The sequence below is a fragment of the Lithobates pipiens genome, unplaced genomic scaffold (genome assembly GCF_037356315.1).
Source record: "Lithobates pipiens isolate NorthernLeopardFrog02 unplaced genomic scaffold, aLitPip1_a1.2 Scaffold_10, whole genome shotgun sequence".
NCBI classification, from domain to species: Eukaryota; Metazoa; Chordata; class Amphibia; order Anura; family Ranidae; genus Lithobates; species Lithobates pipiens.
In genome coordinates this window covers 230961337-230984900 of record NW_027507686.1, presented here as the reverse complement: position 1 = coordinate 230984900, position 23564 = coordinate 230961337, and the positions used below count along the sequence as shown (strand labels likewise).

Below are 23564 nucleotides of genomic sequence, written 5' to 3'. Positions count from 1 at the left end.
CTGACTTATTAGGGCACCATTGTTCCATTTATAAGCTGTAAACATTTGGCAGTGAAATAACGAAGATCAGTGAGAGATTTGGACAGCAAATATTTAACCTTGACAGCAAGCTTTCTCTTTCCATGCTGCTTGTAGTATGCTGCTATACCACTAGAAAAGTATACAAGGAAACCGGTCCAAATATGTAAATTTTCAGAATCCAACTAAGTTCAGAGTGACTGTTATCTATCATTATTTTCTTAGCCTGAAGATAATGCTTTATCTCTGTGTGAGAACAACCTAGCCTGTACGTGTCTTCACAGCCATGGAATGCCGACATGCAACCCGCTGTTATTGTATGTAATACCTCTACACTGGCTTCAGGATTAAACTGGCCATAGTCAGAACAAGAGCAAGCCCCCATTTATGCCTAAGTTTTTCTGCATTAATTGGTGTAACAATAGCCATAGCTGTCCACACAGATGCTATGGGGCCTGGGGTGGAAGTGGCCCCATCAGGAGGCAAATTACACATAGAAAACCAGTGTACTGTAAAATTAGATGCAGAGGTTGCTGCTGACACTGACCCCATACCCCTTACATTCCCATTAAGAAAAGCTGGCATCAGATGCAAATCAATAATTTTACGACTGTGCAGTAAGGGGAATTTGTTAAAGCGGTGTTCTAGTCTGTAAAAAAATAAATAATAATTTAATTCAGCAGCTACAAATACCATAGCTCAGGGGTGTCCAAACTACGTCCCTCCAGCTGTTGCAGAACTACACATCCCATGAGGCATTGTAAAACTCTGACATTCAAAGACATGACTAGGCATGATGGGGATTGTAGTTCCTGAACAACTGGAGGGCCGTAGTTTGGACACCCCTGCCATAGCTGCTTCTAACTTTTAATATAAGGACACTTACCTGTCCAGGGATGCCACAATGTCGGTACCCCAAGCTGATTCTTCCATCGGCTTCGTGTGCAGGCTCATGCATTGCGAGTAAAGGAAACTGTCAGTGAAGCCTCCAGGCTTTACAACCAGTTTCCTACTGTGCATGTGCAAGCCGAGCTGCACTTACTGAATGGTCCCATTGTCTTCTATGACACACACAGGTCCCAGAAGGCAGTGGGGGGGGGGAGGGGCCAGACATGACACAGATCGCCATGAGGCGGTCTTACCAGGAAGGGGGAGCGGGTACCTGTCAAAACTAGGTACCCGCTCCCCCTTCCCCCCAGAAAGTGCCAAATGTGGCAGTGGAGGGGGTGGGAGGGAGGGTGCAAACAAGCGGAGCTTATCCTTATGGGTGGAGTTCCGCTTTAAGCTGTCTTACATTGCTTACATTGACCAAAGATGATTTTTTTTATTCAATCTCCCAAAAGGCTGATTGGAAAAATAAAACGAAAGGATCTCACTATCCACACAAGAGAGGTGTATGAAGGAACCCTTCCAGTTGTGCTACTATATTATGACAACAGGGACTCCTCCACTTTCAGAATACAGGAATCGGTGCTGCAGATTTATTGCCTTCTGAGATTCTGGTCATCCCGACCAGCACTGAAATAAAACAACACCACATTGAAGGGGCCCTAAAGCAGAGGGTGAAGATACATCAGTTTCTCCATATCATAATATAGCTTTCTTACATCGTTCCTTGTCAGTAGGAGAATCATTATTGGGGGAAAAACACCTGTTTCTACACCATCTGTTTCCAAGGTGGAAATTATCATTTTTAACCCCAAGGTGTACTCATAAATGGCCAGAGCTTGGGGTAGGAATGGGTAGTTAATTGGAAGTCACAAAAAACATGCAAATGAGAGAGGACTATTGGGTTGCTGTGACACTGCAGCTAATACTTTGCAGAGCTCACATATGTATTGTTCAAGTAATTTTTTTTTCTCTTTACAATAGACACTAAGAAGGGCTAGAAGAGAAAAAAAAAAACACCCATGGAGTGTAAGTCATGAATGTAAAGTCTCTCATCCAACCCCTACTGGACAATGATCTCATGTTCACTGGCTGGTCTCTTCAAGGGGAAAGCAATTGAGTGACTGGACGTGTTAGGAAAAACCTTTTCTGATCACAGACCCCTTCCCCTCCCGGGGACAGGCAGTGTCGGCAGAAGCTATCCATCTCTGCCATAGACATAGACATGAGCACTTGGCAGAAAGAGGTGCCAAGGAACAGTTGGGTCATCCCTACATATCCGGCCTTCATGACAGATTTAAGAGCACCTGGAAAGAATGGCAGCACTCCAAAAATAACATGATTTTCAAACAAATTGTAGTGTGGGACCTTCCTAACGTTGACAATAGTGCATGGAAATTTTGTTCACAGTGTGTGCTACACAAGTTAAAGAGACCCTGTCACCAATTTGTACCCTGACAAGTAGACACAGGCAGGCAGTCTGTAGCTGTACTTACAGAAGCTCTGCTTGCAGCAACAATCTGACACTCCTAATTAAAGATATATGTGTTGTGTTGGATTACCTGCAGTGTTCTCTCCAACTCCTACATTGGTGCAATGTTTTATCTGCAAGTATATAAAAAAAAATCTACCAGGATCAGTACTAAAAGCCAGTGCACTGTAAGTCAATAACATTACTCACTATTGAGTTTCTATCGGTGCTGAGGTCTACGAAGGTTCTCAAGATGGTTCTACCACATTCACACCTCCCATTCTGTTTGTGGACAATCATCTACACATTCCAGGGTGATTGGGTTAAGGTGTATGTGCCATCAGTGTGGATATATATGGTGGAGTATCTTCCTGAAACTAATTGGAACTGAGGGCCTGGCTTAGAGAAGCTACAAAATCTCTTCAACATTACAGAACAAGTCCAGTTGAATGCAACTAACTACTGCAGTTTCTGTGCTGATCTTATAAGATTTACTATACTTGTTGCAAAAACACTGTGATGAACACTGTTATTTAATCTAAATTCAATTATTTTCAAGATTTTTATGTGCCCACTGGCAGCAGATGCCAAACCCAATTTGGGATCCACCTCTTCCCGTCATGAACAAACATTAAGTCCACATACCACTGTGTTTTTTGAGTTGATTTCAATGAGCTTTATTTAAAACGCTACATAGCTTCTCTTACCTCGTTACACCTGCCAGACAAAACTTCACAGATGCATTTTGAACTCAACCAGGGCTTAATCATAGAGAACATTCATATGATGTCACCTCACCACAACAGATGTCCCCGTCGGAAGATTTATCCTCTATTGCTAACAATATTTTATTTCACAAACCATTAAAAATGACTCATATAAAAACATTATTGCACTCTTCATATTGAATAATGATCAGAAAATACCCAATCACAAGTATAGAGGACAGAGTCCAATGGTAAGTTAGACTGGTGTTGAAGAGTACACAAATAAAGTGTAGTCTATACTGCAGTCTTACGCCCAGCTGGTTTCATGTCTGGAAGCAGGAGGGGGTTGGAGGCCATTGTGGTTACATGCAGTACTTGCATACACTAGAAGAGCCACTGGAATAGATTATCTGAGTTTCCATTATTTCCTATGGGGAAACTCGCTTTGATATACGAGGGCTTTGGATTACAAGCATTCTTCTGGATTGAATTATGCTTTTAATCCAAGCTACCACTGTATATATATATATATATATACACTTTTTGAAAGCATGTCATATTTATACAATGTTTATATATTTAAATTCTATGACAGCACCCACCCACTCAGTCCTGAAGAAGACATACAAGTATGGCAGAATTATGGGCATGGTCCCTGATATCCATGCTGGCAATATAGACTACACTTCATTTGTGGACTCTTCAACACCAATCTAACTTACGATTGGACTCTGTCCTCTATACTTGTGATTGAGTATTTTCTGGTCCTCATTCAATATGATGGGTGTAATAATGTTTTTATGTGAGTCATTTTTAATGGTTTGTGAAATAAAATATTGTTCATTTTATTCATACAAATTGCCTTATGTTGTGCTGCTAAAATCCACTTTTTTGAGAAATTGGTATATCTCTTCCTTGTGCTAAATAATTGGATGTGGCAAGGTAGAGATCTACTCAAATTTGTATGCTCTATTGCTGTTCTGGTGATAGCTAAAATGTTTTAGATTTCCCATTGTTTTCTGTCCAAATGGCAATAGTAACCAGGAAAACCTTCCTTCCTACCCTACTGGCTATAGAAAGTACTTCTTTCAAAAGAAGTCGGAATTCAATTTACCATCTTTACAGTTTTGATGTAAAAACAATGAGGCCGCGTACACACGCGGGGACTGTTCGCTCAACTTTGTTCGTCAAACAGTCCGCTCAAACTTAGCATGGACGGACTTGCCCACACACGATGAACGAACAGTCCGCTGAAACCGTGCGCGATGACGAGAACGGCGCGTACGACGGGACAAAAAATATGACGTCCTATACACTGCAATGCAACCTTCGGCGTGTAAATCCTTTCTGAGCATGCGCGGAACTTAGTTTGACGAACAAGCCTACACACGAGGGGACTGTTCGCTGAAACAAAGTTTCAGCGGACAGTTTTTCGGAAATTCCGAAAAACTTTGTTCAGCAGACTGTTCGCTGAAACTGTCCGCTGAAAGCCCACACACGAGCGGACTGTCCGCCGAAACACTGTTCAGCGGACAAAGTTGGGCGAACAGTCCGCCCGTGTGTACGCGGCCTCAGAGTTTTTGTTGCTCTGTTCAACAAAGTTGTAACATGTTCGGCGGTCAGTTGGTCACCATGTATAATCTATTTTATTTATTTTTTGTAATATCTTGTAATTGTGTAGACCAGGGTTTCTCAACCAAGGTTCCATGAAACCCTAGGGTTCCTCCAGAGATTGCCAGGGGTACCTTGAACAAGGAGCAGTTTCTGCCTATCAGATAAGTTCCCATTGACACCAGTGATCTTTTTAACTATCGGAAAGGGGGTAATTCTTTCCAAAAGACCACAATTACAAGGAGCATTCATCCCACTGATCATCACGCGGATGTATCATATGTTATAGATATAGTAATTTTTAGCAGGGGGTTCCCTAAGAACGGAAAAATAATTTCAAGGGTTCCTCTGTGTTAAAAAGTTTGAGAAAGACTTGGGTAGACAATTCATGTAAATTATGCCTGACAAAACATGTCTATTCTTAACTTATACAATGAATGAAAACTCATACATACTAACAAAATTATTGTAATGATTAACCATTAACCCCCCCTGACGGTATTCCCGAGTCTGGCTCGGGGTGGAATTTTCATACCAAAAGCGGTATCCCCGAGCCAGACTCGGGACAGCATCGCTGGATCCAGGAGGAGGTTTACTTACCTTCTCCCTCGGATCCAGCGTTGTCTCCCGGCTGTACGAGCGAGCCGATCTCCGTGCCCTGCGAGCGTTGCGACGCACGGGGACGGAGATCGGTGCCAAATTCAAAAAGTGAAACAAACAGTAAACATACAGTATAATGTAATCTTACAGATTACATTGCTGTATGTAAATATTTCACATCCCCGTTGTCCCTAGTGGTCTGCCCAGTGTCCTGCATGCAGTTTTATGTAATAAAAACTGTTCTTTATGCCTGGAAACTGGAGATTGTCCATAGCAACCAAAACTGTCCTTTTACATCAAAAATGGTTTTAGACCAGCTAGAAAACAGCGATAATAAATTGGAATCACTCGCAGAATTGAGTGATAGCGACTTGTGGGGAGATCCATCATCAAATACTGAAAAGTAATGACAGTGACAATTCTGCAACTGAGCAAATTTCAGTGTTTTTGATTTGATTACATTATTGAATAATTTTTATTATTGTTATATTATTATTTGGTACAATTATTTATAATTATTTATTATATTATAATTTATGATTTCATTTTTCAAACTTTATTATACCCGGGATGTCTGCTAGACTCTGGTTTGGACAGATTTAAGAGAGTTATTCCTAAGAATTGCAGGACTACAATATAAAACGCCAAATTTTCATGCAAAATAATGGTACCGCTTTTAGCACCTAAAATCCGAAATAATCGTACCGCCAGGGAGGTTAACCAAAGAATTAGGCGATAAGAAGAAGAGAGAGAAAAAAGGAAAGAATGAAAACATTTTTACTCAAATGTTTTATATATATAGCTTCTAGATTGTAAGCTCTAACGAGTAGGGCCATCTGATTCCGCCTGTATTGAATTGTATTGTAACTTTACTGTCTGCCCTCATGTTGTAAAGCGCTGTGCTAACTGTTGGCGCTATATAAATCCTTTATAATAATAATAATTACATTTTGAATAGTGATAATCAAATCCGGAGAATTGCCTGTCTCAAATAGTTTTTTTCCCCTAATGCCGCGTACACACGACAGGACTTAAGTCCGGCAGACTTTTGACGGAGTTCTGACAGAGTTCTGACGGACTTTCCAAATGAGCGGACTTGGCCACACACAATCACACCAAACTCCGACAGATTCGAACGTGATGACGTACGACTGGACTCGAATAAGGAAGTTCATAGCCAGTAGCCAATAGCTGCCCTAGCGTCGGTTTTAGTCCGTCGGAATAGCATACACACAAGCGAATTTTTCGGTAGGAACTGGGTCCGGCAGAGTTCTGGCGGAAAAATTTGAAGCATGTTCCATTTCTAAAGTCTGTCAGACTTTTGCAAATCAAAAGTCCGTTGCAGCCCACACACGATCGAATAGTCTGCCGGAATCATTCCGTCAGACTTTGGATGTTGAAAAGTCCGCTCGTGTGTACGGGGCTTAAGAGTCCATTCACACAGGGGCAACACGACTTCCAGCGAGACTTTGGGAGGCAACTTGGACACGACTTGAGTATGAATCACAGCACAACCTGAGGCAACTTACAAGGCAACTTGGACACGACTTGAGTGTGAATCACAGCACAACTTGGGGCAACTTACAAGGCAACTTGAAGTTGCCTCCAGGACAGGGGACTTTGCCAGTGGCCAATCACATAATAATCAGCTCTGTGGGAGGGGGGTGGGGGTTTGCCTAGAAAACAATTTTTACTTCCTGGAAAGTTGCTTCAGTTAAGGGGGATCAGAATTGGAGGCAACTTCCATTGAAATCAATGGGTACAAGTTGCCTAGAAATCAGATTGAAGCAGTACAGGAGCCTTTTCTGAAGTCGGAGTGACTTCAGTAGTGTACATTAAGATGGCTCTCATTCACTTACATTGATTTTATCATGTTGCGCGACTTGAGGAAACTTGGGACGACTTCAAGTCGGACCCAAAGTTGCCCCTGTGTGAATGGACTCTTAGAATTTGTTTACAGATTTGTCCTACTGTGGTTAGAATCTTTAAATTGGGCAATATGGGCGGTCGTGAATCACATATTGCATGACTCATTGCAGACAATACAAACGACTACACCGCAGAGAGTAAATAATTATGTATTTTACTGATTCACCTGATTGGCTAATTAGCTTGCTTATGACCATTTAAGAATATTTTTAGAAATGTTTCAACAAGACTGGATATTTAGGAAGTAGAACTGCATCCACTATGATACTGCAACACGTCTCATTTTAAACATACAGCAAGTATGATGCATACTATTGGCCAATTAGATACTATTGGTGAACACCTGACCCTCACATCTGTACAAGCATTTTGGACTTCCCATTCCAAAACCATGGCCGTTAATATTGAGTTGCCTTCCCCACCCACATCTATTTGTGGCTTCCACTTTTCTAGGAAGGCTTTCCCCTAGATTTCGGTGTGTGTCTGTTGGAACTTGTGCTCATTCAGCCAAACGATTCTTATTAAGGTCAGGTATTGATGTTGGATGAAAGAACCTGGCCTGCAATGGGAGTACCAATTCATCCTAGTTGAGGCCAGGACTCTGCAGGCCACTTCTGTTCTTTAACACCAAACTCATCAAACCATGTCCGTATGGAGCCGCTTTGTATGCAGGGGCACAGTCATGCTGGAAAAGGACCTTCACCAAATTGTTACCAGAGGGTTGGAAACCCATAATTGCCGCCCCCCCCCCCCCAATAAATCGGTTTGAGCAAGGGTTTTCCAAGACCTGAAACATTATTGTAAGGGTTCCTCTGGGTGAAAAAAGTTGAGAAGAGGTTGAGCTAGAGACTTAAGGCATGCCCTAACTTTAGTAAATTGTATGTAGAACATTTACATAAATATAACTTTATCATTCCAAGGTAAATAGTCTAAAGCAGAATAGCAAGATCATAAACTCAGTAAATAGTATTCATCGCCCCACTCTGCACTTTTAAAGGCTGTTGAAGTGTTTATGTTGGCTAAAAAGGAAATGTTCACAGTTTTCTACACTTACAATGATCGAATCAATCTTTATTTATATTGCCAATTTGCATACCTAGACTATACCTACACTATACGGCAACAAGAAAAATGAAAGTTTTCCTGTTTTGTCTAGGGGATATTTGAATATGCATAAGGAAATAAAAGTGGCAACTTATTCTGTTTACAAAACACACATTTTTTGAGCATATAACATTTCCTATGAATAAAGGTTTGTTACTTATATTGTTACCTAAAGGTTGAAGAAAGCACCATGTATCTTAAAAACAATACTGTTCCAGAGGAAGGAATTTGTTAAAATTGGCATTAAAATCAATTTCCTTACCCCTCTCTACCCTTTCACTTCCATCCTCCTTAAAAACTGTTGGTGCTGTATAAATCCTGTATAATACATATGATAGTGATATAATGATCTTTCATAAAATAGATAAAAACAGAGGGTGCACTGGCCTAGTGCATTATCCAACATAGATTCATTGAAAATAGTAAAATAATATAAACCTACTCACAAGTGGTGGCTCTGATGAAATGCGTCAGTTTGTAGGGTTCCTGATGAGGTCCTCCCTGAGCTAGAGGCTTTGGCGAAGTTGGGAGATTGTACCAACTTGCAGTGGCTTGACGAGCAAGTATACTACCTACACTTGTGGGTATTTTACTATTTTCTATTTTCAATAAATTTGACTATTTTCAAAAAATCTGTGTTGGATAATGCACTAGGCCAGTGTGCCCTTTGTTTTTATCTATTTTCGGCAGTATTCTGAGGACAACCCCAGTCCTAGAGGGCAGCAAGGCTGGGCAGTAATATCCACCTGTGACTACAAAGTCCTCTTTCGATCTGCACCATCACACTGGTTCGTAGCTAAATATAATTGCTGTTGTTTATGTTAATTATCCTTAATACTCTGTTTCTCATCACGCCTCCACTAATACTCAATAGTACAGCATTTCTCAATCTTTTTTTTCCTCAAAGGAACCCTTCAGCAATTTTTTTCGGATCTTGGAGAACCCTTAATAATTAAGCCTGCAGTTAGCAAAACATAAGCAAGATCAATAAGTTGTAGAAAGATTAAAACGTGTTACTAAACCCAGGAGCCTGCATTCATTATATCTGGTCTCCCACAGTACACAGAACATGGAAATGCAATTATTTTTGTAAATATAAACTGCTAAGTACATTTTATAATCAGCAGTATATAGCAGTCTTGTGACATCTATTAGTGTCTGATTAAACTTAGAGGAATTTTCATTCTACTTTGACTGTCCTATGAGGCTGCAGAACCCCTGACCCTCTGTCTAGACAGTGCTGATTGGCCTTGAGCTGACCACATTCACCCTCCCAAGAAAAAAAAAAACTCTCTAGCAATACACACCAAACTGAGCATGGGCAGACTGACTCCAAAGACTCTGTCTTATCAGGAGATGGATTGGAGACAGTGGAAGAAAGGGAGAATCAGAGAAGACAGGATCAAACAGCCTTTTTATACAATGCAGATGATTAACCCCTGAGATTCCACAGTGAGTATAACAAGCATGCTTTACGGCATATACTGACTAATTTTACTGTTGTGGGTTTTTTCACACTTTAACAAGTAAATGTTGCATACCTATTGTAATTTACAACCAGGGTAGATCATTTTCTCCCCCTTTTCCATACAAACAATTATTTTCAGTAAGTAATAATCTTGAAATCACCTCAAGCAGTAATAATCTTAAAATTAAATTCATAATAACAAAAGGAGAAAAGCACGGTCATCAAAAATTGTGGTGTTTTCTAATACTAATAGTCAGTGTGGATGTCCCCCTTTACATTGGTAATCATTGGCGGTGGGAGAATAATTAGCTTTTTCTAATTGTTTAAAGAGAAACTCTTATGGTCCGTACACACGATTGGAAATTCCGCCAGCAAAAGTCTGATGAGAGCTTTTGGTCAGAAAATGCGATCATGTGTATGCTTCATCGAACTTTTGCTGGCGGAATTTTGGCCAGCAAAAGATTGTCTGTACAAATTCCAACGCACAAAAATTCCTACGCACGCTCGGAAACAATTCGACGCATGCTCAGAAGCATTTAACTTCATTTTCTCGGCTCGTTGTAGTGTTGTACGTCACCGCGTTCTTGAAGGTCAAAAGTTCAGAGAACTTTTGTGTGACCGTGTATGCAAGCCAAGTTTTTTCCAGGCACAAAAATCTGCTTGTGTGTATGGGGCATAAGGTGAAATGGAACCCTGGTTAACAAAAACTGCCATGGGACCCCATGTACCATGATCAAAATACTCAATTATACCATCAACCCCAATAACACTGGTATACTAACCACTTATGCCTATCTCATCCACCACAGATACCTCATATCCCATAGTGCCAACACTCAACATTATCTGCAACCCTACCTACCACCACCTTCCTGAAGGTAATAATCTTAAAATTAAATTAACAATAATAACAGGAAAAAGTACAGTCATCAGAAAGTATGGTGTTTTCTGACACTAGTGGTCAATGTGGATGTTTCCCCATTACATTGGTGGCTATTGTAGGTGAGAGATGAATTTGCTGTTTCTCATTGCCAAGGAATGGTTAGCAACCTAAGGAGGAACCCTAAGGTGCAATGGAACCCTGGTTGAGAAAGGCTGCAATGGGTCCCCCCATCGTGTACCATAATCAAAATACCCAATTACACCACCACCCCGCCACAACACTGGTATACTAACCACTTATCTCGGACCATTTTTTTAGGTTTCACTCAGAACTTACACATTTTTTCAATTGAATCCCAATCTATTTCCAATAGAAACGTCTAGCTGATTTTAAAATATTTTTTTAGTAAAGTGGGGAAAGATTAGAACCTCAGTTAGTTTCAACATCTACCTTGGTCTCTTTTTCCCCCAATTACTGTCATGGAGCCAGGGGAAGGCCAGAACCCCAGTCAGATTTTGGTGGCTCGAGTAGAAGTGGTGGCAGGGTGCTGGACACAAAGGTCATCAAAAGGCAGACTAAGTTAAGCCCAATGGCTTGTGTTCAGCAGTTCCCCACAAAGATGGGGACCATTCAGGAGAGGAGGTTCACTCAAATTGAGAAATTCAATCCAAAAAATAATCCTGGAGAGTCCAAAATCTTAAATTGTTCAACTGATTACAACAAGAAGAGCAAAAGACAGTCAATGCATTGGCTGCCCTTTGCTCTTCTTGTAACCAGTTGAACAGTTAATACACTTTAATTGACCTACTTGGGGGTAGGGAATGATGTGGATGTACAATGTACAGTATATAAATCATTGTATAAATTATCTGTGGTATATAAATATAATATACCTGTAATAAATAAATGTGGACAATATGGGTATTTACTAAAATTGGTGCAGTATTGGTATTGGTTCAGCTTCTAGATTTTCATTGAACAAGCTGAAGTTAGATGCTGATTGGTTGCTACACACCACGGCACCAGATTCTGTGTGCACCAATTTTAGTAAATCTCTGCATATATGTATATATAACTTGATCATATCCATTCTTGATCACCATCTCTCTTGTGGTGAACCCATTGTTGTGAAGTACCATTAATACTACAATATTGCATAAGAGCAGAACGCAAGCTTTATGAATGGCTTGTATTTAGCATTATATGGGATGTATCAACTATTATGTCAGCAAAACCTTACATTATGTTCAATTCACAATTCTTGTTAAGGATCCTTTCATTCCAAAAGGTGACAGTTATTTTCAGTTGAGGCTGATGAGATATGAAAATAACAGTCATATGGCTATAATACAGAGCCTATTATCCTTATCTTTTTACAACACTAGTGTTTAAGGAACAATAATTGCTCACACTGTTTCCAAAGAATATTCTTAATACCCGACGATTCATTTATTTTACTCACTAATTTTACTCACTAATAACTTTTTTATCATTTTGAAGATTTTTTATTTATTTTTTTAATCTGTAGGCAGCCTCACACTTTTGCCCCGTACACAAAGTTGGATTTTCCGACAGAACGGGAGCTTGTTGTCAGAAATTCCGACCGTGTGTAGGCTCCATCGGACATTTTCCATCGGAATTTACGTCACACAAAATTTGAGATCTGGATCTCAAATTTTCCGACAAAATCCCTTGTCGTAAATTCCGATCGTGTGTACACAATTCCGACGCACAAAGTTCCACGCATGCTCAGAATCAAGCAGAAGAGCCGCACTGGCTATTGAACTTCATTTTTCTCTGCTCGTCGTACGCTTTGGACGCCACCGCGTTCCTGACGTTTGGAATTTACAACAAGATTTGTGTGAACGTGTGAATGCAAGACAAATTTGAGCCAACATCCATTGCAAAAAATCCATGGATTTTGTTGTCGGAATGTCCGATCAATGTCCGATCGTGAGTATGGGGCATAAGAGTGCTTTAATATACATCAGTTTACTAATTACATAAATAAGGATGAGCCAACCTGATGTTTTTCATTTTTAAATTCCAGGTATTTATATAGTGCAGACAGTTTTACATACTATGCATCCACATCAAGAAGCTTTTGATTTAAGGTCCCTATCTCATATACTAGGGCCAATTAACCTACAAACTTGTCTTTGGGGTGTAGAAGGAAAGCCAAGTAAGTATATGCAAACTCCATGTATTTAGTGTCATGGATGGGATTCAAACTGAAAACTTCTGTGCTGCAGGATAGGAGTGCTAACCACTATACTACTGTGTTGCCCATTTTAACACAATGCTTTTGAGACAATGGGGTTGATTTACTAAAGCAGGAGGGTGCAAAATCTTGTACAGCTGTATATGGTAGCCAATTCGATTCCATGTTTTATTGTCAAAGCTTAGGGCCCTTTTCACATGGGCTATCCAATCATGACTGCCTGTCAGTTTTTCAGGTGGACCTGATCGGACCTGGGACTCTCCCTCTTGGAGCGGCGGATCTCAGCGGTGACATGTCTGCTGACATCTGCCACCATCTGATCCGATCCTAGTCGGATGGTGGTCCTATTTTCCATCCGTCTGGTGGATCAGATAGGATTGGATGAAACCAGACTGGCGGTCTGTTTTAACTCGATTTCCTTATAGAGAAGAGCGGACTGTGTCCATCTCCACTCTGCACAGCAGAGACGGACCTGTCATCCACCTGGTCAGAGAGGATCAGGGGAGCGATCCCCCCACTGAGAAAGAGGATTCCCGCAAAACGAGGCATACGTGTAAGCCCTTGTACACACGGTCGGACATTCCGACGGAAAATGTCCGATAGGAACGTGTTTTCGGATAATCCGACCATGTGTGGGCTACATCAGTCTGTTTCCGTCGGAATATCCGACCGACAAAGTTTTAGAGCTGGGCTATAAAATTTTCCGACAACATGATCCGATCGGACTTCATCCGATCATTTGTAGAGAATTCCGATCGGACAAAGTGCCACGCATGCTTAGGTCAAATTCCTAGACCAAAGCTATTGGCTACCAGCCTGAACGTAGTCCCGTCGTAACGAAATAACGTCATCACGTTACGAACGATCGGATTTTCCGACAACTTTGTCCGACCGTGTGTATGCAACACCAGTTTCGGACAAAATCCGTCTGACAAAATTTGACGGATTTTGTTGTCGGAATGTCCGACCGTGTGTACAAGAACTTAAAGGGGCCTAACTGAACGAGCTGAAGTTAGAAGCTGATTGGCTACTATGTACAGCTTCACCAGCTTTTGCACTCTAGAGTTTTATTAATCAACCCCTATGTGGAATTAAGCCCTGGTTCACATTGATGTGATTTGGCAATGCGATTTGACAAGTCAAATCCCATGCCAAATCGGCGGCAATTGCCAACAATGGCACCGTCCGAAACGGTGTGCGGCGTCGCATTTGCGGCGCCACACTGATTCCCAAAAGTAGTTTCTGTACTACTTTTGCCAATTTCGGGGTACGATTTCCACAGTTGCACCAGTTTTAGTAATTCCACAGATGTCTCTGAAATCGCCTCCGAAATCGTGCCTGGCATGCAGGAATGAAATTGAATTGTGCGAGTTCAGCCGAACTCGCACAATTTCATTCCCGCAGTCAGTGTGAACTAAGGCTGAGTTGTGTTTCTTTGTGTGTAGATTTTAAAAGTTTTTTGTAGGTTGGAGAATCTCCTTTCCTCTATTCTAAACCAGTTCTGGTGGCAAACAAAAAGCCTCTCGAGGCTCATTAGTTTCCTTTTTTTTGTGCAGAAAGCAAAAAAACAGCAAAAACTAAGTTAAAAATGTACAACAGAACACTACATAGAATAACCTAAAAAAAATACAAATAAAAAACACACACACCTGTTAAAATAATAACAAAGAAACCCCGCAAAAAAAATTATAACTTTTACATAAGAAACTCGATGAGCAAGATTGAGAGTTTCCATTTCGGTAACCGTCCCTATTCCCGTTTGCTCTACAATCTTGTGGTTTTGCTTTGCATGTGACAGAGAGGATTCTAATTTAAGATCCCCATCCCTGAAATCTAAAAGTTCACCTACTGTCCATTAACCTCCATTGTTAAACATACTCACTCTTAATGTTAACAGGTTCTTTTGTAGCTCCCTTGGCATGCTACGACTTGTAGTTCCACCACAGTTGGAAAGCCCTATTTTTTTAGCGCAGACCTATCTCACATAAGACAAGATTTCAGTGCTGTAAAGCATTGGTTCTCAACCTCAGTCCTCAAGTACTCCCAACGGGCAATATTTTGGGAACTTCCTAAAGATAAAATAGCTCTTATCAATAGCATGTAATTGATAATGATTTAAAGCAACTGTGCAAAGTAAAGGAAAACCTGAAAACATGGACCGTTGGGGGGTACACGAGGACTGCGGTTGAGAACCACTACTGTAAAGGACACCAAAACAATGTGGCAACTGGTTTTACGTTTTTCATGCTGCCACTGTAGTGCAGAGTAACCAGCAGTGAAAAGTCTATGCAGAGTAACCAGCAGTGAAAAGTCTATGCAGAGTAACCAGCAGTGAAAAGTCTATGCAGAGTAACCAGCAGTGAGGAATTTCAGTAACAAATCTATGTAGAGTACTCAGCCATGAAACATCTATGTAGAGTAATCAGCTGTAAAAAAAATCTATACAGAGTAATCATCAGTGAAAGATTGAAAAACAGTAATAAGCACTTAAAAATATATGAAGATTAACGAGCAGTGAAATATCTATTGAGAGTAATCAGCCATTAAAAAAAGCATAGAGATTAATCAACAGTAAAAAATCTATGTAGAGAAATCAGCAGTGCAAACTGAATGCAGAATAATCAGCAATGAAAAATTAGTGCAGAATAATCAGCAGTTAAAAATATATGCACAGTAATCAGCAGTGAAAGATTGAAGAACAGTAATAAGCAGTGAAAAATATATGAAGAGTAACGAGCAGTGAAATATCTATTGAGAGTAATCAGCCATTAAAAAAAGCATAGAGATTAATCAACAGTGAAAAATATATGCAGAGTAATCAACAGTGAAAAATCTATGTAGAGAAATCAGCAGTGCAAACTGAATGCAGAATAATCAGCAATGAAAAATGAGTGCAGAATAATCAGCAGTTAAAAATATATGCATAGTAATCAGCAGTGAAAGATTGAAGAACAGTAATAAGCAGTGAAAACTGTATGAAGAGTAACTAGCAGTGAAATATCTGTGGAGAGCAATCAGCCATTAAAAAAGCATAGAGAGTAATCAACAGTGAAAAATCTATGTAGAGAAATCAGCAGTGCAAACTGAATGCAGAATAATCAGCAGTGAGAAAATCTATACAGTGTAACCAGCAGTCACAATTCTATACAGGGCAATCAGCAGTAAAAAATCTATGTAGAGTAATAGACAGTGAAAAACTGAAGGATAGTAATAAGTGGTGAAAAATATATGAAGAGTAACGAGCAGTATACTATTTATAGAGATTAATCAGCTGTGAAAAATCCATAGAGATTAATTAACAGTGAAAAATAGATGCAGAGTAATCAACAGTGACAAATCTATACAGGGTACTCAGCAGTGAAAAATAGATGCAGAGTAATCAACAGTGACAAATCTATACACAGATACTTAGCAGTGAAAAATATGTGCAGAATAATCAGCAGTGAAAAATCTTTGTATATCACTGTAGCTTATATCTGCATAGAGTCATACATCCCAGACAGGGCTCTGTGCCCGGACCCGGCAGATTATTTAATGCTGCCTACCAAGATTAATCCGTCCGCTGACAGACTTGGCGGAAACAGGTCACTTTATCTAATCAGCGAGTGGCTGCCTGTCCAGGTATTATTTTCTCCAATCTTGGCACTTGCCCATTAAGTATCATCTAGGCAGAGATTAGAGGAATACACTTGGGACTTACCTGTAGCAGGTAGGTGTTGGTGTCCACCGTTAGCCCAGGATAAATCTCAGTGCACACACACACACACATGCACAGACATCGACTACAACCCAGACACAGTTTGCATTGTTAAATATTTGTAGCAGACACACGGCATGGAGGCTGTGTCAGCCAATCAGGGATTTTCCCATCTCACTTCCTTTTCTATATCACTTGGTCATCACTGCAGAAATTAAATAGGATCGAGATCATTTGCATTTGGCACCTGAGAGTGACACAAACAGGTCTGACGGGGTGTCTGCGGGAGAAGTAAGTGTGCGGGGGGGGGGGGGGGGAGGGGAGAAGGGGGGTGCATAGGTGAGGGGAGCGACACTTTTTTATATATTCTTATTTCATCAATAAATCCTGTAATGACTCTCATACAGATTGATACTCGGGGCTGCACTTGTCTTGATATTTCTTTAAAGATCCGCTATAGTGAAAGGTTTTGTATCCTGGCGGGGTGATAACTGTAAGGGAAATATTCTGTATATGAATTCCTTTTTTTAGTTTTCACATCTTTATTTTTTTCTCCACCTTTACATGCGGGCCAAGCTGTCCAAGAAAAGTGACGTTCTGTGACAAGAAAAAAGTGACAAAAACTATCACCGTCTAAGAAAAGAGACGTTACGGGGCATGGGGCAAATGATTACCCTGCCAGAGGTGCTAACGCTGCTCATGCGGGCCAAGCTGTCCAAGAAAAGTGATGTGATGTGACAAAAAAAAAGTGACAAAAACTATCACCCTGTCAGAGGTGCTAGCACTGCTCATGCCGGCCAAGCTTTCCAAGAAAAGTGACATTATGGGGCATGGGGCAAACGATTACCCTGCCAGAGGTGCTAACACTGCTCATGCTGGCCAAGCCGTCCAAGAAAAGTGACATTACGGGGCATGGGGCAAACTATTAACCTGCCAGAGGTTCTAACACAAAGTTTTCCAAAATAAAAATCACTTTAATTAAAACTATCTTTAGTATCACTAAAAGCATAACTTTTTTCAGTTTTGGATAGAGTGGAGAGGGATTAGAACCCCTGTCAGGTTTTTTTTATTGCTATCTGTGTCCCAATGGGGACACCCATGGATTCCTTCACTTTGCAGGGATTTCTTCTCACTTCCTGCTTTGGTTATTAGACAGGAAATTAAGGGAAATTACTCCAATGGGACACAGATAACCCCCCGCCAAAAAAAAAAAGAAACAGGGGTTGTAACCCTCCCTTACTCTATCCAAAATGAAGGAAAAAATTGCCATAATTCTACTTTTAAATTAGAGTTTAATGTTTATAAGATACCTTTCCTAATTTCTCATTGAGATCATCTACCAACAACTATGCAGCGTGAAGATCTCCCTGGTCAGATAGGGGAGTCCCGTCACATTCATAAACTGAATTTGTAATACAGAGTAAAAATAAGAAATTAATATCAACAAACTTTTAAAAATTGTCATACGAATATATATTTGAAATCAAATCTTAATTATTTAGTGGCAGTGCCATGGTGTGGGTGGATTTATGCCACTTACAAGCTGTGTCACTCCCTTCCAGCCTTAGAATAAGAGGGAGGTGAAGCCTCCTTTAATCTACATGTATTATCCCACCCCCATTGTGTTTAGCTGGTTAGTGGGCATATAGGAGGAGGGGGAGGGAGGGAGTGGGCTGTTATTTACCACTGTGTATACACCCACATGTGGGACTCTATAGTCACACGGGCTGCTCAGATGTGATAGAAACTCACTGAAAACTGAGCATGTGCAGAGTTGCCACCCCAGCTGTGAAATCCCTAGCTAAATTGGGGACTTAGACAGAAGGTGGAGCTAGAGAGCAGCAGGGTCAAAAAGTTTTTGCAGAATACAGAAAACAAATCTCATAGTGACTGCGGGAGTATGAAAAGCGTGTGATACACCATTTATTGATAGTTTCTATGATGTTTAGTGACACTTTAACCACTTCAATACCTTAGGCCCCTTTCACACTGGGGTGGTTTTCAGGCGCTACATCGCTAAAAACAGCGCCTGTGTAGCGCCTGAAAAAACCGTCCGCTTTCACTCCAGTGTGAAGTTCGGAGGGCTTTCACAGTGGATCGGTGCCCTGGCAGGTAGGGCCGCTGTTAAAAATCATGGGGCCCCGTACAGTCTACCTGGTGGGGCCCCCCACATAAGCCTGAACCTGAGCACCCCTCCCTCTAACCCGTGGACTGTGTACAATGGAGAATGCAGGGTTTAATATACATATACTGTATATTAACGCAATAGAAAGTACAGCAGGGAAAAGACTTTCACTCTGGGCACGGTGAATACCCACAATATTTTAGATATGTGGGAGAGCAGTATGCAGTATGGCCAACTTTATACTCAGAGCCCGGGCCCAGTCTCTACCTCCACCTAACATCCCCCGACTTCACAAGTACCTGGTCCTGCTGGCTTCTTTTATCTGGGGTCCTCATGCAGTGCTTCTCTTGGGGTGGGGGGCTTGGATCCTCTGGATCTGGGAGCATGGGGACCGGCCAGAAGCTGAGCTCCTCTAAAACCTTTGCTCCTTCCACCTGGGCACGAAGTTGGACAGCCGGAAGCAGAAAGCAAAGTATTTAAACACTTTCGGGAGTAATCTGCAGACGTATGTCCAGGCAATTACATTACATAAGTCCCGGCCGGCGTATTGATATAGAAGAGACTGGGACTTGTGTAATGTACTGTATGTAATAGTCTGGACATACGGCTGCAGATTACTCCCAAAAGTGTTTAAATTATTTGCTTTCTGCTTCCTCCCACACACACTACATGGGACCCTAGCTCAGGATTAGTATAGTCCCTATAATGTGGGAGTCCCCCCTCTGCCTCTGGGCCCCCCTACAGGGCAGGGCCCAGTACAGGAGGGCTGGTGGTCCCCCCCTATCAGCGGCCCTGCTGGCAGGATGGTGAAAAAAGTCCTGCTAGCCGCATCTTTGGAGCGGTGAAAGGAGCGGTGTATTCACCGATCCTAAACAGCTCCTACACATTGAAATCAATGGGGCAGCGCGGCTTTACCGCCGGCAAAGCGCTGCTGCACCCTTTTTCAGCCGCTAGCGGGGGTTAAAAATAGCGGCGCTTTACCGCCGACGCCCGCACCGCCCCAGTGTGAAAGGGGCCTTAGGGCGTCATATGACGTCCTTGACATTGAGCGGCAGGGGCGTAACTATAGGGGGTGCAGCAGTCGCAACCGCAACTGGGCCCTGTGCTGCAGGGGGCCCATGCAGCCCCCTCTACATATGGCCAGCAGCAGCATAGGCAGCTAGGGGTACCAGTGCACCATGCACACGGATGGCTGGAGGTGGAGGGTGACTAGCAGAGCTCCATGCTCGACTATCGCACTGGCTGCTCTTTAGTTGTGCATTCCCCGCATGACCTGTGTCCTCGGCCGGCTCCTCAGAGTACCCCTATCCTGCTCCATGCATTGCCGCTCAGTCTAATGTCTGTTTTCCCCAGCCAGATTCCCGCCCCCCCTGAGTCCGGCCCACACTGCACTGCATACTTCTCCTGGGTAAACAAACTTTAAGCACACAGATGCAGTGCAGCCCTATGAGAGCCAGCTCCCCGGAGGACACTGCAGGCTTGTCTGCCAGCCCCCCTCCTCCCCGTCATACACAGATGATGAAAGGTCTTCCTGGGAGATATGCTGATCGCCCGTCTAGCACACTGGATGGAGCCCAGACCAACATGGATGAGTGCGCGGCCTGCAGCTTGTTCATGGTGAGTGAGAGGACCCCATCCCCCACACACCATTACATACCCCCTCCATCTCCCCCTGGGGACAGGGGCCCCTTCTCACGTGGGGACAGGGACCCCCATCTCCCCTGGGGACAGGGACCCCTTCTCACCTGGGGGCAGTAACTTCATCTGCCCTGGAGAAAAGGACCACATCTCTTCTGAGGACAGGGACCCCATCCTGCCTAGGGACAGTCCCCGAAAACTACTGATGCCAGTGGTAGAACTACAGGGCTCACAAAGGCCATACCTGTGACCACGCCCTGGAGTTCCACCGCCGGACTCGAAGGGAAGGGCCCTGGCTGGGGTTCAGGGGGGCCCTTCATGGTTTCTTGCATCGGGGCCCTGAAGGTTCTAGTTACGCCACTGTTGAGCGGGGATATCCGAATGATGGGTGCAGCTACAGGCATCTTCCAGATATTTTTTTCAAGCCAGCGATTCTGTGCACAATAAGAACGATCATAGCGACAGCTTGATCGTTCTTATAGGCGACGCAATCCGGTGCTTCCCCGGGCTCTCCTGTGCCTTCGGGGGCCCGGAGAAAGAATCGGCCAGCCAGATGGTCACCAGTCATCTCTATGATCGTCGGAGGTAAACAAAGCCACGATCATTGTCAGCATGAAATCTGTGAATTTTTTTTCTCGATCGCATGCTTTCCAGCCTGGAGGAGAGATGTGGGGTCTTATTGACCCCGCATCTCTCCATAAAGAGGACCTGTCACACACCATTCCTATTACAAGGGATGTTTACAATCCTTGTAATAGGAATAAAAGTGATAAAAAAAAAATGTAAAAAAAATTAAGTAAAAAAAAAAAAAAAATGTAAACCGCCCCTATCCCCAGTAGCTAGCATTCAGAAGTCCCCGCCCACATATGTAAACGTCGTTCAAACCACACATGTGAGGTATCGCTGCGTGCGTTAGAGCGTGTGCAACAATTCTAGCACTAGAACGTTGCCTATGAAGATTATTAAGTACCGAAGTTTGGCGCTATTCCATGAGTGTGTGCAATTTTAAAGCGTGACATGTTAGGTATCTTTTTACTCGACATAACATCATCTTTCACATTATACTAAAAAATTGGGCTAACGTCACGGGTTTGTTATTTTTTAATTCCAAAAAAAAAGTTGAAAAAATTATTGCACAAATACCATGTAAGACCACTATGTTATTCCCTAGGGTGTCTGATAAAAAAACATATATAATGTTTGGGGGTTCTGAGTAATTGTCTAGCAAAAAAAATATGATTTTTACATGTAGGAGAGGAGTGCCAGAATAGGCCCGATATTGAAGTGGTTAATGAACTTATATATAAAATGTACAGCCAGATAATGTACTGTGTATAGTGACCTTTAGACTTCTCTATGTACAGGGTGACAACGCTGCTGTGTAATTCAGAAGTGGAGACCAACTGACCTGGAAACTTTGGACCAGATGTGATCCAGGGGCCGTAGTTTGGAAGCCTTTACTCTACGGGAGCTCTTCTCTCCCCCTTCCACCTGGTATACTGGAGTATACTCTTGCTGCTCTCAGTTCCTGAATAGCTGAATTTGGGTTCCCATGATTCCTGCAATGCGGACAGGCTAATGCACTAAACAGATGAATGTTTGGATGTTGTTTGGATGGCGTTCAAAACTTCCTGATGAAGCAGAAGAACAACCTGAGAAACGCGTTGAAGAATCATGAGACCCACCCCAGGGTCTGAATCAAAGGCCACTACATGGACAAACCAAGGAGTATCTCATACAAGACTAGATATGGCTCTGAACACTGTCACCTTCATGCTTCCCCCTAATTTGGGTTGACTTACGAAAGATTTTGACATTTATTGTTATAAAGGTCAATTTGTGTTTTATCTGAATTATGAACCCATGATCATATATCAGATTCCTCCACTCCACTTCATATTCATCAGACCAAGGCCGAGCTCCAAAGAAATAAAGGAAATCCAAACAGCCTTGATGTAAGTGGGGTTTTTATATGTTTGGATTTCCCTTTTTTCTGATGAATATGAGGTGGAGGGGAGGAATCTTCCATATGATTTGACTTCATAAATTGGAGAAAACATACATTGACCTTTTTAATAATAAAGTTCAAAATCTTCCAGTGAGTCAACCCAAGAAAGGGAGCTGGAGGAGTCAAATAATCCTCCTCCAATCATCACTGACTGTGGGAACTTCACACCGGACTTCATGCAACTTGGATTTTGTGCCTCTCCACTCTTCCTCCAGAATCTGGGACCTTGATTTCCAAATGAAATGCTACCTTTTCTACAGTCAATGATGATTTGGGGGAGCCATGTCATCTGCTGGTGTTGGTCCATCATGTTTTATCAAGTCTAAAGTCAGTGCAGCCCTCTACTGGGAAATTCTAGAGAACTTCATGCTTCCCTCTGCTGATGCTGATTTCATTTTCCTTTAGGACTTGGCACCTGCCCACACTGCCAAAAGTACCAATACCTGGTTTAATGATCATGGGATCACTGTGCTTGATTGGCTAGCAAACTCGCCTGACCTAAACCCCATAGAGAATCTGTGGGGTTTTGTCAAGAGGAAGATGAGAGACACCAGACCCAACAATGCAGATGAGCTGAAGGCCGCTATCAAAGCACCCTGAGCTTCCATAACATCTCAGCAGTGCCACAGGCTGATCGCCTCCATGCCACGCCGCATTGATGCCGTAATTCATGTAAAAGGAGCCCCGACCAAGTATTGAGTACATACTATACTGTACATGGACATACATTTCTCTTATCCAACATTTCTTTGTTAAAAAATCTTTTTTTTTTCTTGGTCTTATGTAATATTCTAATTTTCAGAGATACTGAATTTTGAGTTTTCACTAGCTGTAAGCCATAATCATAAAAATTAAAAGAAAGAAATGCTTAAAATATATCACTCCGCATGTAATTCCTCTCTATAAATGATGTGAGTTTCACTTTTTGAATTGAATTACTGAAATAAATTAACTTTCTGATGATTTTCTAATTTTATGAGATGCACCTGTGTATATATATATATATATATATATATATATATATATATATATATATATATATATATATATATATATTTTTTTTTTTTTTTTAGATTGTAAGCTCTAACGAGCAGGGCCCTCTGATTCCTCTTGTACCAAATTGTAATGTAAATGTAATGTCTGCTCTCATGTTGTAAAGCGCTGAGCAAACTGATGGCGCTATATAAAACCTGTAT

General features: G+C 41.9%; 1 protein-coding gene and 1 long non-coding RNA gene across 2 annotated transcripts in view; one reads left to right on the top strand and one right to left on the bottom strand.

Annotated features, from left to right (window-relative positions):
* The window catches only part of EHF (ETS homologous factor), a 102517-nt gene extending 85739 nt beyond the window's left edge, over positions 1-16778 (bottom strand). Inside the window, exon 1 of the mRNA XM_077462866.1 lies at positions 16601-16778. The gene's annotated coding sequence lies outside the window, so the exon portion shown is untranslated. The remainder of the gene's footprint in view (positions 1-16600) is intronic.
* Positions 16695-23342, top strand: LOC143941000 (uncharacterized). The gene is made up of 2 exons (XR_013263966.1): positions 16695-16888; positions 21725-23342. It is a non-coding gene; the product is annotated as an uncharacterized LOC143941000 (long non-coding RNA).
* The last annotated feature ends 222 nt before the right edge of the window (positions 23343-23564 follow it).